The following is a 17100-nucleotide window of genomic DNA, read 5'->3' as shown; positions in this document are numbered from 1 at the left end:
AATGCTCCCCAAGAGGTTTTTACTTTATAAGGAAGTCATTTATAGAAGGCACCAGAGTGAAATTGCAATTCAAATGAAGGGTGGGGTCTTTATCCACAGAGCATCTCCAGGAAAAAAGCCAACAGAGCTATTGTCCCCAAAACCAAATTAATACAGTTCATTCATGAATTCATTCCACAAATATTGGCTGCCTATCATACTCTAGTCATTGTTGATGATTGTTTCTCTCATATAAATACAGTTATTACCTTAAAAAAAAGACCAAGGAGTGAATATAAAGCTAATAAAAAATATTCAGCACTATTTATATAAATTTTACAAGTCACGAAAAAGTCAGTGAGAAAAAATATTATCTTTTATGTTTTTCAAGTGGTCATTTGTTGGTAGGAAACTATGAGTACAAATAGTTTTCCCTCTTCACCAGGGAAGTACCAAGCCCTAGGAGGCTAAGAGGATGGCTACATTGCCTAGTGAAGGGATCTGGGGCAAGTAGCTTAACCCCCATCTACCCCTAGGTTTTAAACTACCATTCCTTATAAAGCTTTTTATTTCAAAGGAATACTATACATTGGATATTTTACATATTTAGTGTTAAATCCACAATGTTGTGACTGATAAAATACAAATCTTTCATCCTTCTCTTATTTTCCGTATGTTGCAGGGTGATCTCTCTCAAATGCCAACCTATTTATTATGTCCTGCATCTGCTTTTCCACCTTCAATATCTGCTTTCTTCCGTGCTTAGTACAATACTGGCACATAGTAGATGCCCAGTTCAGAGATGTTGAGTAGCTGAGCTATATTCAATTCAGTATATGTTTTCTGGATTCGCATTGACATTCAAGGCAGTGTGCTCAGGAGTACACAGATAACTAAGACACAGTCTTTCTCTTCACATTGTTTTGCATGTGGTAAGTGTGGACATTTGTGGATAAGTCATGAACCAAATCCTAATAAAAGGCACCCTATTCAAACTAAAGAGAGTCAGTCATAAGCAAGTGGCTATGAGAATTTAGTCTCTGACGCCAGAAATCACAGTCTCTCAGAAATTACAGTTCACTGTGGAACATTACTGTTTTGGAAGGTTGCTCTGTCTTTCATTAACTAGCTTTTAATCAGCTTTTAAAAAATAAATGAATAAAATAAGCTTTCTTTATGTGTGTGTTTCAGTTTAAAGTAGTAAAAACAATTATCATATTCATCTGTTCTGTACAAGAGTCAAGAAAATATTGGATATATATTTAAGTATTACCATAATTATAGTTTTTATTTCATTAGGCAAGTGACATCAAGATTTTTATGTGCACAGGGCTGTGTATAATAATCCATTCCTAATTGGTTACATGAAATCTATGAATCCTTTCTTGTACACTATCATGTTTTCCTAGGTGTTGATAAACTAGATCCATTAGCAAACTTTAATGTTCTTTTAAAGGTTATTTGACTTTGATTTAGAAATGTTACGTTCTCATTCATTTCATAAATATTGTCTAATGCTTTTTCTAAATGTGGGACATAATATGGATCTTATTTCTATAGAAAATTATGAATATTATCAGTAATTGCTATATTACAACCACAAGGAAAAAATATATTTGGATCATAGAGTCACAAGGTGTTTCAAAAAAATCCTTTGAAGTCGTGATTCAATATTGGTAATGTATGTAGTTTGCATACAGATAATAGTTATTACACTTTCATGTATAGCATTTAAACCACAGGATACTGAAGTTTTCATCTCCTGTTAGGAATTTTCATGTGAATATAGGACTGTTCCTCTGTCCAAACAGCTACAGATTTCCATTTTATTATTTTAAACATACAATGAATGATCATGTTTTGATTTTTTAAAAATTATTATCTCAAAGGTCTTAAAAGAATTATATGCTTCCTTTACATTGCATTATCTTATTCTGTAATGTGATAATATCCTATATAATTACCTCTCTAAATTGAAGGTAACTCTGTGAATGGGATTAATTTCTTTCTTTGTAGTAGCTCCTAGATTCCTCCCTTACCCATGACATGCAAGCCCTCAACTTTGATACAAATTATTTCAGGGCATTCTCTGTGGCGGTATCGCTCTTCCCTGCTTTTATTATAAACAGTTTATACAACACCTAAAAAGGCCTTTTGAAATAATATAATATTAAAGAGTCCCTTAATGGTTATTTCCCTGGAAGACCAACTAGGTAAGCACACAATCCCATTTATTTCAACTTCTATTACTGGTTTTGTATGTCACATGTGAGGGACCAGCCTAGGAGCATAAAAAATATTAAAAAATAAAAAATAAGTAAGTTTATGATAGCACTTTGTATTTCTGAAGTGCTCTATGAAACTGCTATGTAGAAAGGCAATGAAGAGGAATTAATTTTTATAAATATTTCATTATTCTTAATTCTTAATTGACTGATAAATTTTTATCTTTCCTGTCTTTCTTTTATGGAAATAATTTTTAAAGGACAGTCTCTTCTCAAAGTACTAAAGTTAAAAAATAGGTGTTTTATAATATCTTCCTCTGATATACTTACTAAGCTGTATTTTTAAACAATCATCATATTATACGGATGGAAATATCAATGCAAGATAGTTTACAACTATAAGATCTCATTTATTTAATTAAAGTTAGAATTAATAAGGCTTGAACTCTAACAGTAATTTAAGTGTACTTCCTACCTTGCTATCCTGTCAATGGATATTTGTTTAATGTTATATTGCAAACAAGAAAGCCAGAATTAAAAGATAATTTAAAAAAAGGAAATGTAATTTGACTAGAATTCAAAGTGCTTGGTTTTAATCCCCGCTTTGTCTGGCACTAAATGTGAGACCTAATCTCCATCTCCCACTTGAAAATGAGATCATGGCTTTGATTTCCATCATTTCCAAGGTTCATTTAATTTTAAAATAGATTTATTTTTAGATTCAATGTAGGCTTTAATATAGTTTTTCACTCCTTTAGTAGATACTTGATGAGCACTTCCTTCATGTTGGGCACAGTGCCAGGCATGGGGATGTGGCAGCAGAGTGAAGAGCTCCTTTGCTCATGGGCTCAGGGTTTGGGGAACACAAACAGTACGCAATTATACAAATAAATAGAAACTGTGATACGTGCTGCAAAGATATCACAGAGGGTGTCAGGAGAGAAAATAATAGGTTGAAACTAAATTGGATTGAGAGTGAGAACATGTCTCTCTGAGAGAGCAAGAACTTTAAGCTGAAACCTCAGGGGCAAGAAAAAATTAGCCAGTTGAAAAATAAACCAGAACCTAGTATTTCAAGTAGAGGAAACAGCTGACAGAAAACTCTGAGATATGAAATCACACAGAGATTTAGGACATTGTCTGAGATGAGGTTGGAAAGAGTGGGCAGAAACTACATGATGGGAAGCCTGAGGCCAGAGTAGGTACTTTTATCCTAAATACAATAAAAATCTGACAGTGAAGGAGACTCAGAGAGACAGAGACAGGTAGGTGTGGAGAGGAGTTGTGTGCAATTCACAAAAGACAAGATGCTGAATAGGTGAGAGGTTTGGCTTTTTTCCATATTTTTGTTTTGTAAAACAAATTTTGTAAAAATTTGGCTTTTTTGAAAAGGCCAGATTCTTGGGAGATAATTTCAGACAAGAGTATATGTGGAATTTGAGCATTTTGAAAATGTGTTTTAAAAGGCTTCCTATACCTCCTAGGAGTACTCATACATCAATTTGAAGATCGCTGACATAAAACTGAGTACCTGATCTTAGACAGTTGGTAATATAGGTAGAAAGAGAAGTCACAGGCCTATGAAAATTCAATTAATCATAAAATATTTAAATAATAGTTCAATACAATAATAAAACTATAATAAGCAAGGTATATGAAATTGCCATGTTTAATTGCTTAATTAATTGTGCAGAAAATGATTGGTCAGAGGTCCCCAGTGGTCAGGGCATTCTTTGGGTATCTTAAATCCTGGGGGAATTTGAATGGTCTGAAGGAAGGATTTATGATATTTCAAGACTAACAGTAATACAGATTCATTGAAGGAGAAATTGAAAGATGATTTTAGTGACTACAATTTGGTGAAACGATCAGAAGACAATTTGATTACAAAGAGTTGGAATGCAACCCTTAAGATTTTTTTAATTAAAAATTTTAATTGATAAATATTAATTGAACATATATATTTATGGGGTACAATGTGATATTTTAACATATGTTTACATTTGTGGAATGATTAAGTCAAACTATAAATCCACTATCTCACATACTTGTTTTTTTGTGGCGAAAACACTTAAAACCCTCTCTTTCAGTAGTTTTGAAATAGAAAGCATACATTTATCACATGCTCAGTAAACTGACCAGGCATAGTAAGACAAATGCTACATAATCTCACTTATATGTAGATGCTAAATATGTTGAACTCATGGAAGTAAAGAAGCCAGAAGGTACCAGAAGCCAGGGGTAGCAGATTGGATACAAAAAAAGGGAGATATTGATCAAAGGTACAAAATTTCTGTTAGACAACCTTCAGAAACTGTACTACACTTTGTGGGTCTTGGGGACTCACTGTGGACTTTGGAGTAGGGAAATACTAGGATAAAATTAACATGTTAAACATATCCTGGGAAAGCCTAACAAAGGGATTTGAAAAAGCAAAAGGTCAAATTTAGAGGCATAGAATAAAAGTCCAACCCTGAGGCTATAAATGGCTTATGCAATGGATATGAAAATGGAAAGAAGGAAGGAATATTTTTGAAATATCCAGCGAAAATAAAACAAAACAACACAAAACAGAAAGACAAGACTGGGTAATTGTTTAGATGTAGACACTCAAGGGAAAGTGAGAAGTCCTAGAAAACAAATTTGTGCCTCATAAATTTTAGGAATGCTTTTTGTGATTATTTAATCAATTTGTTTGTTATAGTAGTAGTCGTGTTAGCAATGCAAATCTCAGAGCCAGGAGCTGATGGTACCTGTATCTCCAGTGTTGTGAAATTCTGGTATTTAGACTTGCGTGTACTACAACCTGGTGTTTACCTTGCTTGACATTGTTTACTTACTCTCACTAACTAATATTTTCCCTGAGGTACAGTACTCATTATCAAACCTAAAGTATAGTAGTCATTACTTAGTGGCCAAACTTCTTTAATGTAATTTTTCATATGTCTGTCTTCTAACAGGCACAACTTAGGCAATAATGACCCCCATCAATGCTATAACGTTTTCTATCCAGAAAATAAAATTAGAACATTAGTCAGAAATATGAACTATCTTACTTCTTTTCATTCACTGACAACTTTCCAATATAATAGATAGACCTAAGCACAGTTCATTCCCAAACAATATTATGGTTTAATAAAACCTCCAACCAGAATATCATCTTGTTTACTCTTTAGACAATTTTTCAAAGTGCTGTTTAAAGAAATATTTTGCCAAAATTAACCCAGATTCAGAAGGCTAAAGAATAAAAATAATTAGAATAAAAAATCACCCTTAACAGTAACATTCAAATATAACCTTTTTTCATATTTTACCACTTATCCTCTCAGCTTATTTTGTCTGCATATACATAAAATATCTCTTTTGTTATAGAAATGAGATCTTATTTTATATCTAAAAATGTAATTGTTTTATTTGTACTGTTCTGTGACCAGTTTTTTTCAATTCATTATTTTTGTGAATGTCTTCTGAATGAATAATTGTAGAATAACATCATCCCTATAATGTCAATGAAAGTTTTAGTAACCTTCCAGTTTTGTGAGTCTCGGTGGTTTCCAATATTTTATATAGTAAATACAATTATTGAATATTATTTGCATACTCACATACAAACATACAGGAATATCATAACTCTGGTGTAATAAATATTTATTCACATGTATATATATACGTATGTGTGTGTAATCACACAATTGTTTATCATCTGAGAGTAAGTTTCTAAGAGCGACATTGTTAGGTCAAAGTTGTGCAGCTTTAAGGTGTATACATATTTTCAAATTGCCTTACATAATTCCATTTTTTCCTCCCCCCAGCAGGATATGTAAACACCCATCCCATCACTCTTTCTATAATTAAAAAAAAAATGGGCTTTACCGCTAATACTTATTCTTGCAATCTATTAGCTAGTACATGTTATCTTTTGAGCTTTGGTTTACATTTGAGGGGGATTTACTTGTAGGTAAACCTTATTTTATGTGTATTGGTCATTTATATTTTCACTTTTTGAACTGTCTGTTCACATTCTTAGCACAGTTTCTACCAGAGTGCAAACTATTTTCTTAAGTATATTTTCTGATTATCAGACAATACAACCAGTTTCAACAGCGTATTAAAATAGTGGAGTTTCTTATATCTGCTATTATTATGAAAAAATTATATGACATAATAAAATGTCAAGATGCTAAATGCCTAGTATTGTCTAACTTTAATATTTCCAATTTTACTAAACTCTTTGTTTAATAGCTGCTTTACTTAAATAAGTGGTAACATTTATCAACATTGTCTTATGTAATTTATTTTATTCTTTAATGAGGATTAGATTTTTTTAAAAAAACTGAAAATATATCAAAGAGAAGTATATACAACAAAATATTTCTTGTCAAAGCCACATTTAAGTGACTGCCCTTTATTGCCACTAAAGGGGAACCTTATTTTTGGCTGTATCAAAGTATGCAGCACAATGTGGAAAATTTCAAAGTTTGTTAGCATAAATATCATAAAACCCCAAATCCCCACTCACGCCCTTAATGGCTGATAGGAGCTGAGTTTTCACCCTTCTCATATTGGCACTCCTTTCCAAGTATTGTGCCTACTGCCTGCCAAAGTAATGCTTTTTCATTTTAGCACAAAATCTTGGTTACTAAGGAGTATAAAAACCTATTCCTTTCATAGCTAGACACTTACATGAAAAGTGAAGGATGAGGGACAATTTGAGATTGGCAATGGAAGATCAGATTGCAGTGGAGCTCATGGAACAATCAAGTTAGAACAGAGTCTTCAAGAGAGGGTAGGAAGAAAATATTCCTGCAAAGCATTGAGAGTCACAGCTCTCAAGTATCTACAGAAGATCAATGACAACAGTGACTTATTAATGTAGTTCAATAAATGTTCTCTTACATGTATAATAAAAGATATGTTAATACTATTAAATAATTTATTTCATAATGAACAGTTCATTCATGAATATTTCCCATATAATTGTGGAAGAGATAAACATCACAAGTGTCTGTGCCTTTGATCACATAGACTTGAATTGTCCTATAGGATAAAATAAATATTGCAGTCACCTTCCTTTATTCAATTTATGTTTATTTATCAGCAGCATTTTCAGGTTATTTTTTGGATAATAGATATGCACACACACACAAAAAAAACAAAACTCCTGCCCTTCAATTTCCTTCTAATTAAAGAGACTGATAACAAACATATGGTTATGGAATATAATGAGAGATAATAAGTGCAATGGATAAAAATTATGGCACAGTAAGAAGCTAGGCAAATGGAGGCTTATTATTATACAGGATGGTCAGTTAGGAACCCTATGAGGAAATGACATTTAAGTATGGCCTTAGGAGACCTAAGCATCAAACTAGAGTTCAGAGTATTAAAAGTTGAGGGCAAAGCAAATGGGGTGGTCATGAGACAGGAGTGTGCTTGGTTCTCAGCATGTTCAGGGGTTATTTAGAAACTTGTGTTACTTCCTTATTTTTCTATTGGATTGATTTTTTTTTTTCTCAAAGTTAACACCCAAATCTATTAATTGACTCAGATGGCTAGAAAGTGGGAAACATCAAAGTTGTATTCATTGATACATTTGCTTTCAGACATACTTGTTTATGTTACAACTGAAAGACAAAAGCTGTAAAAGGTAGATGTCAGAAAGATGGTATCAATCAGGATAGGTAAAATAGACACAAAAGTATAAATTGTTTATGAATAAATTTTAAGAGTAACATTTTAGTGGTGTTACTAATAACTTGTAACAATGATTAAACAAAGTCACATTGTTTTACAGCTCCAAATATTAAAATTTTGACTTCATTTAATTCATCATTTTGTTTGCCATGACTCAAGTTACGACTAAAAAAAACCAAGGTAGAATCTTTGAACAACATTGCTTCCAAAAGTTGGGCCCACATTTGGTTCCTGAATTTTACTGATGGCCGATCAACCTGAGACTATGAGCTTGTACAGTGACACCTAATGAAATCAGTTATATGATATTCATATTTTAGATTATATTTTGTTTGGTGCTCCAGTCTGATGTTAAGTAAATATTCTTAAATGAACAGGAGTGACCACAGAGAATGGGTTTGTTGAAAACATTTGCAAGATTAACCCAAAATTGCGAAGCACAGCTTTCTTATTTCCTTGTAACTACATAGATATTTTACATATATAATTATATGGATATCTAAAAAAGTAGTATGTACTGTTGTAAAACTGTATACATGACCATCAATTAATTTGGAATTTCAAAATATTTCAAATGACTTCTCAAAAGCATATGCAAATAATAAAATGTCAATATTTTCTGTGCATTTTATGATTTTGCTGATGAAGGTATTTTCTACATGAATACCTTTTAATGAAGTATCAAGAAAACCACAAAGCACTTAATTCATCAAGATGTTAGCCTGTCAGTTCTTCATTTTGGGTTCCACACATCAAGAGAATTTGCTAAATATTCAAGAGAAAATCATGACTTTTACATCCTCAGGCATTCATCTTGAGCTAAAGAATTTGAGAATTGAAATCTTGGCAGAGGTTAACTTACAGGTAAGTATAATTGCTTGAATATTTTACTCATGATGTTCAATTTTAAATCCTTCAAATACTGTTGTCCTAATAAAATAGAATATTTTATGCTTCTTTCCACAGGCAAGAGCAATCCATCTGAGGGACTACATCATGACTGAAGACTTCTGTCCCAAACTTTTTTAAAGGAACTTTGTTATACCAAAGTTAACAATCTTTAGAAAGATGTAACACTCATTTTGATAGCTAGATAAATCAAGAGAGGGTATTTCCTTATAGCTGCAATGAAATCTGTAATGAATTTACAGTCATTTGTTTGTTTTACTTAATTCAATTAAACAGATATGCTAAATGTTGCAAGAGATGTAAATTTTTGTACACTATTCTTGATCTTAGAGGTTAAGAGGTACAAGACATTAGTAAAATCCATGATGCAGGGTAGATAGTTGTAAACTCAAAAAATAAATAAGCAAAAAGGGAAAGGCAGAGTGAGAGAGATTTTTTTTAAATGCATTAATAATTAATGAAAGAAAATGCCTAGTATTGATTCTCAAAGATGATCTCATAGAGCAAATAGCGTCATAAATGCCATAAATGGATCTTAAATTAAAAGATAGTTATGACAGTCATAGAGGGTGGTGGAAAATTTAGCAGGTGAAAGAAAAATACTACAAGCTAACTTGAAGATGGAAAAGCAGGGGACAGTTTTTTGAAGTAGCAAATGAACTAAATGTAGGAACAGTATATTAGTCCATTTTCATGCTGCTAACAAAGACATACCTGAGACTGGGAAGCAAAAGAGGTTTAATGGACTTACAGTTCCACATGGTTGAGGAGGCCTCACCATTGTGGCAGAGGACAAGGAGGAGCAAGTCACATCTTACATGGATGGCAGCAGGCAAAGAAAGAGAACCTGTGAAAAGAAACTCCTGATTTTAAAACCATCAGATCTCGTGAGACTTACTCGCTATCACAAGAACAGCATGGGAAAGACCCACCTCCATGATTCAGTTATTTCTCACTAGGTTCTTCCCAAAACATGTGAGAACTATGGGACCTACAAGATGAGATTTGGGTGGGGACACAGAGCTAAACCATATCAAATAGGAAAGAGTAAAATTAGAAATCCAACATTATTTTATCACAATACTGGGAAAGCAATGTATATATTTGAGGATCCTGATTTAAAATTTAGTTTAAGACTAATCTAACAATGCTGGTCTGGAATGAATTTTATTAGAGAAATTATAAGAAAAACCTAGACAAGAATTAACAGGGCAAATTTTAAAATGAAAAGTATATGAGACATTATGATGGTAGAATATGTATGATCAAACAACTTAATGAATGTTTAAGTGAGAAGGAAGGATTCAGATGACTTCAAACTGGTGACTAAGAAATTGGTAGTACCATTAATAAAAATAGAGAGTTCAGGTTTAGTTAATACTTACGAGGAAAACAAAACATTTATGAGTGTCTTGAATTTAACCCACCATCATAATAGCTCTGTGGATTTGTACAACTCACTGCTGAAAAGCTGTGTCTGGAGTGGAGGAAGAGAAGAGGGAGATGCTGAAGAGAAAGGAGGTAAAGAAGTGGTCATAGAAGAGTCAGGAAAGTGAGGAATGAAGATGAGGGAGCCAAGAGTAATCTTACAGCCTGCAGTTACTGCAGAAGGGTGGAAGAGCCAAAGGTGGAGAACAAGAAGATATGGGTGATCTGCTAGAGCAGCACTGTCCAGGAATGTGTCCATGCACTGATGAAAATGTTCTGTCCCTGCTGTCCAGTCTGGTGTCAAGCAATCACATGTAACTATTGAGGAACTGTATTTTTCATTGTATGTAATTTTAATTAGTTTAAATTTAAATACCCTCATGCAGCTAGTGTCTGCAGAATTGATAAATGCAGCTATAGAGACTTTTATAGACAACACCTTTGTCTCACTGAAATTGTTTCCACTAAGTCATCAAGTGACATCCCTAAAATATAGATTGGGACATCTCCTTCTTAAAACTCTCCAGTGGCTTTTTATTGTCTGGGAATAGAATTCAAACTGCTGAAGCACAGTAAAAACAAGGCATTTCCAGCCTTACTCTATCCACCTAAAGCCCCAGCCACAGCAGCCTCTGAGTTCCAACAGGCCGAACCCTTTCCTGGTCAAGGCCTTTGTGTTCTTGCTCTTGCTTTTCATCTTTGGGGCCTCCAGTTAAGTGTCACTTCTCAGAGAGGTCTTCCTTGAACCCCTTATCTGAATTAGCCAGGTCATTGCTATTAGCCTTCAATTCAACACGCTTTATTTCCTTTATGGCATAGATCATAATTTCTATTCATTTATTTATTTATTTTCCTTAGCTTCCACCACTGGATTGTAAACTCTCTAAGAGCAGGTATCCTGTGTGTCTTACATTTCTCATACCTCTCAGAGGGCCTGGGTAGTGCAATGAATATTGGTTGGGTGTTGATAAATACCAAAAAGACTACCACATTAAAGAATATGTAACTACTAAGCAGAAGGTTCCAAACAAGTTTATTGTTGCTGTCAGTATATTTCAGCAAAAAATTCTCGGAAACTTATATAGACAAATTGGCAAAATATATACCTCGAAAACTTTATTAGGACAGAAGAAACTGAAATAGTATCAGTTGAAAGATGCAATTTGGACAGTACTTAATGGGGAAGAAAGTTACATAATTTTTGTACTTTATAAAGTCTCAAATAGAGTCCCCACCCTCTCTATTCCACCTAACTTCTGCACCACAGGAATAATTTATTACTTAGCTACTCCTCTAATGCCTGCCTTCGTTTTATTCTCTGGACCTCTATGACCCTCAAAAACATTGGTAAATTTTTGCTCAGGGTATTTTCTGGAATTTCAATAACAATAAGAGATTAACATCATTGTCATTACTATGTAGAAAACAAAATCAAACAAAACTCTCAGATGGGCAGTTTATTAGAGAAAGAGAAAGGATCTGCTATTGCTTGGAAATGCATGAAAAATAAGACTGATTTATTACCCAGAAAATAGTTGTTTATTTTCATCAAGTTAGTGAAATAAAGCAGCTGCCCTATCAAATTGCTTTCATTACCTAAGTAACCAGAAATTGGTACTTTAAATAAAATTTTATTTCACTAGAAATGAAATTGATGGTGTAATATTTTTAGGTTTTTAAAATAAAAGACCTTGTTTGAGATATATCTTTAAAGTCAAATATAAAAAGAATTATATATGAAAGTCAGTATTTTTCCTTAGTATTCAAAATGAGGGTACATATCTACCTACAAAGAAAGAAAGAAAACCTGTCTCCAGGACAACCAGCTCTTTTTTTTTTTTTTTTTTTCACTGTTGTGCTTTCTGTCCCACTGCTGTGAATGTTTTAAAAAAAGAAAAGAAACAAAGAGGAGGAGAGAGAAAGAAAGGACAATAGAAAGGAATACACTATAATAAGTATTATGCTTTTACAAAACAAAGCGAGCATGTTTTAATCTCAAAATATGAGTTTAATTAATACTAACTTATTTCCAAATATAAGTTAAAAATTACATTCTATGTACTTAAATTGTTATAGCAATGTATAGCTTTTGTAAATATTAAGGGCCTGGAAAATAACATTGGAATTTATAAACAGATTATAATTCTAACCCTAACTTTATTCAAACAGTGTACTTTTTTTTTTTTTTTTTGGTCGCAAAAACACCCAGTACCTTTACTTAAGCTTCACCCACTTAACAATACGCTCAATATGAGCAGTTTGACTCCCAAGCCTAGGTCAGGCCTGAGTGTTTCTCATGAGCCATAGTCTTAAGCTGAGGAGCCTTGAGAGTTTGTGGAGGGAGAGCCCCCCTGCCCGCAGGGGGCTGTGATCACAGAAGTCTGTGGAAAGAGTGGGATCTAAGGAGTCCTGGGAGGCAGGCCTAAAGGTCCAGGCCTGGCATGATCAGTGTCCAGGGAAGGCCCCCAGTTCCTATGGCTCTGTGCATAGGGGCCATTTGTTCTTGACCGACTTCACTCCAAGGGTCTGTCGTGGACCAAAGCTAGGGAGTGGGCAGAAGGTGATGGCTGGTTGGAGAGAAGCTAGGCCATCTAGTGGGGGAGGATGGTTGGAACATAGCATTGAAGTGGGCTCGACTTTCAAGCTGCATACGGTGGCCCAGTGGGGAGGCAAGTCCACGGACAAAATGGATTCGAACCAGATCTGACTGCCCCCCAGATACCAGCCATCCATAGGAGTCCAGGTTTGGGCTGAAACGTACCTTATGAATAGCCCCCAGCTGCAGCCTGTCCAGGCAGAGTTGAGAATGCCCCTCTCCCTCCTGCATGCGCAGCATTGGTTCTCTCCGGAGCAGATCATGGAATGAACCCAAATCTGTGTCTTGAAAGAGCAAGTAGTGATGGCTGACAGTTTCAGTATAAGTTCGAGCCTTGGGAGGGTCAGGGACCCCAGATGAAGCAGAAGAATGGTCTGGACCTTCAGGACTGTCCTGATATGGTATCAGATCTGCTTTATATATAGGAAATCTTCGCTCTACAGGTCGCTTGACATTTATTGGATTCAGTGCCGTATCTGGCAATATAGCAGCAATGAGCTCCCCAGATATATCTCCTGCAGCTATGGTCCCAAGCCTTTCTTCTTCAAATACTTAGTCTGGTATTTAACTTCATTACCCTCAAAGTCAGTTTGAAAACCATAAAATGTCTTAAATGAGCATAGATGCTGTATGTATCAATAACAGGGTTTATTTTTAAATGATATATTTTAATAATATAAAGTTAATCTTTAGATGTAAAAAGTAATCCTGGTACATTTTTCCCCAAATGTAGATAATCTTATGAATACTGATATGAAATAACATTTCTTTTGAAATAATTTTTTAATCACACAGAATTAAGCATGATTGTTCCATGACCCATTGCTTGGCACATGGTGTCTACTGAATGAGATAACATTAATATGTCCTCATGTAGAAATACATTGCTTGCTGACCAATGCCCCACATTTAGAAAAAGCAAAATGGTGCTTTATTTTAGCTTCTAAATGATAAGTTTGGATATAAAATATGGGCCTATTATATGACCTGTGTAAAGTTTTGCTGGTTTAATTGTTGAACTTCCAGGACATCTATTCTAGAGAAAGATTCCTGTACTATATTGAGTTACAATGTTTATGTCATTAATTTTTCTAGATTATACCTCTTTAGAAAATGTGAGAAAATAAAAAAACAGATAACTCCAAAGTGCTGAATATTATAGGAAGAGCTCTCAAAGACTGCACACTGTTCTCTCTATCTGCCTCCCTTACCCAAAGGGGCATATTAGAAAGTAGATAATTACCGTATGAACTCATGTTGTATACACAGATGGATTGGTTGGTATAGAAAAAAATTGCATTCATGGCCTGTGAAATGCAGATGAAGTAATTATTTAGATAGCTCCATCAAAATACTAATTCTTTCTGTTCTCAAAAATTTAAATGAGTCTAAGAAACATGCGGTGAGCCCAGTAATTTTGGCATAAACATTTCACTTCAAATCATGAGTTAAGATACAAGCCTAATTTGTTACTGCAAATAACTATTAATCCTCTTGCTATGTGAATGAACTTATTTTTAAATTCAGTGTTCAGTGTTTATAATCAGACAAGATCCCATTATCAGTAGGCAATCCCTAACTGCATGCTTTGGGTTATCAAAAAGCATCATGGTCTCCTTTTGTCCAAATCAAGATCTCATAGGTAAAAACAGTTAGTGGAGAAAATCATTAAGTGGTATTAATATACTTTTTAAACACAGTAAATAAAAATTGTTGAATGTATTTTTTTCTGAAGACGATATTCATTAGTATAATAATTCGCCCCCAGATTTGACTCTCCTTTGGCATCTCCTTCAGTAATTCAATATCGTATTGGTTTCATAAGCTGCTGAATCTCCTGAGACTAATTTTGTTTGAGTTCAATGCTATCCAGATTATACTTCCTGTTGAAGTCTTTGAAACAAGTCACACTGACTTGAAATATAATGTATTTAGCATTTGCATTTTTCTTTGCTTTATTTTTGCAAGTCTTGAAAAACGTGTATTTAGTGTACAGGATTTTGCAAATGTTCGTGATGACATCTTTCTAGGTCTGGGGTTCTAGCCATGCACCAACAAATCTATTTGTGCACTACTTCGTAGATCACCCTTGTACTCTGTAGAACAGTAGTTGTCATATACTCTGATTAAAGAGGAATAAACTCTCTTACATGAAAATATTTCATATCTTAAAACATGAGTATATAAATATAAAGACTTATAGTCTTGAAACTTGATATTAGGAAGGGATTACTGTATTGCACAATGTGCCACTTGTTCAGATTATTGTTTTCCAATGTTTCCTGATGAGCAAAATCACCAAACAACTTTTTAAAGTACAGAATGTTAAGACTCAAAACAGATCAATGAATGCCTAGAAATGGGACTTGGGAATTCACATAGTGTAATTTTTTCTCCTGAACTGTCATCATTCTGTGTATTCTTAAAGAAATAATTTATTGTTTTAATTGATCTGCACTAGCAGACAAAAATTCATAAAGTATCAAAGTCCTAACTTTAAAAACAAAATTTATGATTATTTCTTGTTAAAAATATGGAGTAGAGGGTCAGGGGCAAAGTAAAAAATATTGTTTCTTTGTGTGGGTTACAATTTCACATGGGGAACTTAAAATCTTAAGAACACAAGCCAGAAATGAAGTTAGCACTCATTTTTTGTGCTGTTAAAGAACAATGAAACTGGTAGCTTCCTTTAAGAGGAATATACACGCTTGGTAAGGAGTAGGAGGATAGAATTTAGGTACAAGTAGGACTTGAAAGGTAGACTTCTCTTAGAACTTGTTGACCTGACAGCTAATAATTATGTTACGTTTTTAAAAATACGTATATAAAAGAACTGGACAGTTTATAATAGTTTCTGAATGTCCGCTATGCCTTGATACATACTACCTTGTACGGGGAATACCAAATGAAAAATCAAAATGACCTTGGGACCTGGATCAGAGATTACTGTCAGGAAGGGTTGCAAAATTTTCTCTTCTCTCTGCTCAATATAAAACTGTTCTCATTTATTACTTTTTTATAAAGGAGAAAAATAGCTGAAATTTTTCAAAAGTGGCAACTTAACAATTATAAAGCAATTAGAAAATGCCAAGAATTTTGCTTTAGTCAAGATCCAATTCTTCTCTTTTTGATTGACTATAACTTCTGTAAACTAAACTTCCTGTTACATTAAACATAACTGAAAAGGTAAAATCTGGTGGATATGTTAGTTTCACTGATGCAAAGCTGTTCCTTGCTTGAGAAGCAGAAAGCATATGAGGACAGGGAAGAATCAATTAGGGGAATGAGAAAGAAGATGGGAGTTGAACACAACATTTTACTAGGAATTTTAAGGAAAAGTAACATTCAAAATCATTGCCTTATTCCATCTGATGATCAAAGATAAAAATGCCTGTCTACTGGGCTAGATACCTTCATTCTGTTGCCACTCACAATAATACTCTTAACAGGGAGAATTATTTCTAACATCTGATTTGTAGAATCAGAGCCCATAACTTTAAACAAACTAATCTAATTTTCATAGTATTTGTAAACAAGTAAGTCTCTTGTTCCCTGCCTACACATAAAAGCCACACCAGGCAGCTCCTCTGAGGGTTACAAGACCAATGTTAGACTTCAGTTTTCAGTCCTATTTCAGGGTAGTCATGCTAAGGCACACTTAGGGATAAACCAAACAACTGATCCTAATCAGTGTTCATGTAGCTAGTGGGAAGGTGGTTAAATAGTGCAAAAATATTGCAGAAAGGAAACAGGATGAAGATAATTCTATTGTGAAGCAACACTTCAGATTTAATTTGTCTAGCACAAGAAATACAGAGAGGTTTGAGTGTGGTGGCTTATGCCTATATTGCCAGCACTTTGGAAAGCAGGAGGATTGCTTCAGCCCAGGAGTTCAAGGCTGCAGTGAGCCAGGACAGCATCACTTGTACTCCAGCCTGGGCAACAGAGGTTAGTTTGTCTCAAAAGAAAGTAAAAAAAGACAGATAAAAGGAAGGAAGAAAGGGAGGGAGGGAGGGAGGGAGGGAGGAAAGGAAGGAAAGAAGGAAGGAAGGAAGGAAGGAAGGAAGGAAGGAAGGAGAGAGAAAGAGAGGAAAGGAAGGAAGGAGGGAGAAAGAAAGAGACAGAGAAGACAAAGAAAGGAAAGAAAAAAGGAAGGAAGGAAGAAAAGAGGAAAGAAAGGAAAAGCAGAGAAACACATTAGTATTTGTCAGGAGTCTCCAGAGAAACAGAAATACATATATATACATATATATATTATATATATTTAAT

At 34.1% G+C, this 17100-nt stretch overlaps 1 protein-coding gene and 1 long non-coding RNA gene across 4 annotated transcripts in view; both read left to right on the top strand.

Moving 5' to 3' along the window:
- ADGRB3 (adhesion G protein-coupled receptor B3) overlaps window positions 1-17100 on the top strand; it is a 741588-nt gene that overhangs the window by 241330 nt on the left and 483158 nt on the right. The window lies entirely within an intron of this gene.
- Window positions 2426-9215, top strand: LOC116548960. The gene is made up of 2 exons (XR_004267661.1): window positions 2426-8762; window positions 8865-9215. It is a non-coding gene; the product is annotated as an uncharacterized LOC116548960 (long non-coding RNA).

This window comes from Sapajus apella, unplaced genomic scaffold (genome assembly GCF_009761245.1).
Source record: "Sapajus apella isolate SASKATOON/1434 unplaced genomic scaffold, GSC_monkey_1.0 scaffold6, whole genome shotgun sequence".
Classification (NCBI taxonomy): Eukaryota; Metazoa; Chordata; class Mammalia; order Primates; family Cebidae; genus Sapajus; species Sapajus apella.
This window is presented reverse-complemented; position numbering and strand designations above follow the sequence as displayed.